A 2,623-nucleotide genomic window follows, 5' to 3' on the forward strand; every position below is an offset into this window, starting at 1 on the left:
GGAGGGGGAGAGAACATGACAGAGCAGCTAATCCACAACTAATGATCCCAAGCTGGCCTGGGGCGTGGCAGGAGAATCATTTTCAAATTGGCAATGTGGGTCTGCAGGTGCAAAGGGACTCCCTCGGTCATGCAGCTTGAAGGGGGAGGTGCTCCTGGACAGCAGCAGGTCTCTTTGTGGAATCCTCCAATGCATCATTCACACAGTGTTGTCACCTTATTTACAGCGCTTTGCAAAGCCCTACAAGTTAGGGCCAAGACCTCATGACGTTTACTACAGTATACCCTGATCCATGTGGGAAGGACCTTGTGGAGAGCCCCACTGGGGTCCTTGTGTATGGATCAGGATTGGGTCCTCAGGCGAGGACACACGCATGGACTGTACCTTGTGGTGGATGTAATTCCAAGGACTGTGCCTTTGGGAGGATTCATGAAAGGCAAGGCCTTACGTACTCCACCGCAAATGCAGGACCAATTCTACAACAAGACTCCTGCATCCGGCGGCAACCCCAGCACGGCAGCGCTGGATATCCTGTTGCAGCATTGGCTGAATTAACTGATTTTTAATGAAATTAAATATGAGCATGAATAATACAGCAGCACTGTATCCTGTTCAGTTTATCGTAAATGGCCCCATAGCATTTAATTTTCAGTGTGCTGCAGACCTTGGTGTTGGAAATGCAGGGCTGTATCGCAGAGATCCTCCAGGAGGGAGCTGGAGGTTTTGGCCTTTGAGAGCTAGGGTTGTGGGCACCTGGGAAGGGGTGGAAGGAAGTTTGGGCTTGTGGGACAGGGATATTAGTTGGGTGTTCAGTGACCAACAATGTCATAGTTACAGTTCTGACACATCAGTCTTCAGTCTTAACTTGCTGCCGAGATAATATTTTAATAATAATACCTAGGTCTTATACAGCACTTTTCATCAATAGATCTCAAAGTGCTTTGCAAAGCTGGTCTGTCTGCTTCATTGTCAGATGAATGAGGCGGTTCACCCCTCTCAGAGCCATTGCTTCAGGCTCTCTGCAGACTCAGCTCAGGGCCTCCGTTTGCTCTCCCTTCAAATTGGGAAGGTTCTCTTTGCAGCTAGAAAATAAAAGCTTGAATTCTGGAGCACAGTTCTGCAGCTGATGATTGCAGAGGATGCAGGGCCCTGGTGGATGGAGACATATGCACACGCTTTAGCATGGCAGTGCTGTCTTTTTGTCTTCAAAGAAATTCAGGCTCTAAGAGTGAGAGGTCAGAAAACAGCTGCTGATTTGAGCCTTGTCTCAATGGGGGAAGCCATGAGTCTCTTCTGCGGTAAACAAGTGACGCAGCTAAATGGCTGCAGATTAATTTCTAATGTAAGGATTAAGTATGGACAGACTTTTCTTGCCCTGGCAGGCGATGGTGGAAACGTACCTTTGAAGAGAGCCATCCGGCCCTACCTTGCATTCTTAAAGCTTTCACCACTGATGGCTTAATAAGCTTATTCTGGTCAGACTCTGAGGAATAAGCTTACAAAGGCATGTGAGCAAGTGGTGCATCATGGGTGATACACAAATATCTGCCTGTGCGAAAAAAATGTGCAGTGTCTGCACGGGTTTTGTGTAGATGCCGTAAAACGTTTGTGTTTATACAGCTGCCTTACCCCTCAGATCTCAAAGCACCCTTCCAAATATCAGTTAACTCTGACAGTGCTCCTCCGAGCTTAGTTTGTGTTGTCCCCATTTCGTGGTTGGGTAAACTGAGCCTCTGTCCCTTCATCACAGTCACACAGGAGCATGTGTGCAGTAGGGGATCAAAACACAAGAAATCTGCTCGCCAGTCTGTTATTTTAATCACTAGCCTACCTCCTTTCCTGGTAGTTTGCCTTCAGATCACTTTTAATTCACTCACCTTTGGCTGCTTTGTTCTTGGAGTTTTGCTCCAGCTGGAATTACATATTTAAGGGATGAAATGCTGCTCTGACTTTTTGAGATTTTTCATTTTAAGGTGGAGCTAAATATCTACCCAGGTTAAAATCTATAGCTCCCAGAACTGCTAAAAAATTCATAAGGCTTAATAAAACTCTGGTACAGCTGGCTTATTGCGGCTGTATGTCTGAAGGAAACATAGAGATCAGCTCTGCCTAGAGTAACAGCCGTGCTTTACTGCCTGAAATAAGCCTTTTGCTCCTGTGTGTAACTGAGTAAGATCCAAAGTGAACCTGTTTATTGGGTTTTCTTTCAAATAATCTTCCAGTGCAATCTCTAAAAACTGGCGCTGCTCCTCCTTTGTCTATACTTGCCTCTCCTGCCTTCTAAATCATATGACTGTCCATGTCCTAATCCAGACATTTCAGCAACCAACTGGGTGCTCCCTGATGGAGAAGTGTCTGGGGTGTGATCCAACACCCCACGGAAGTCAGTTGAAAAGGTCCCATTGTCTTCACAAAGCATTGGATCAGGTCTTGAGAGAAGGCTAGAGAGAGCTCTGAGCCTTTGGATGCAGAGAGCTTCTGAATCTCTGAACCTGGAATCCTCTGAGGAAGCATGGCTGGCCTCCAGCACTGAAGGACTGTTAAATAGCAAACACAAAGCCAGTTACAAACCAAGTTCATCTGTTCCCTTGGAAACAGCCCTGCGTGTGGAAATCTGTCCCGG

The sequence above is a fragment of the Trachemys scripta genome, chromosome 19 (genome assembly GCF_013100865.1).
Source record: "Trachemys scripta elegans isolate TJP31775 chromosome 19, CAS_Tse_1.0, whole genome shotgun sequence".
NCBI classification, from domain to species: Eukaryota; Metazoa; Chordata; order Testudines; family Emydidae; genus Trachemys; species Trachemys scripta.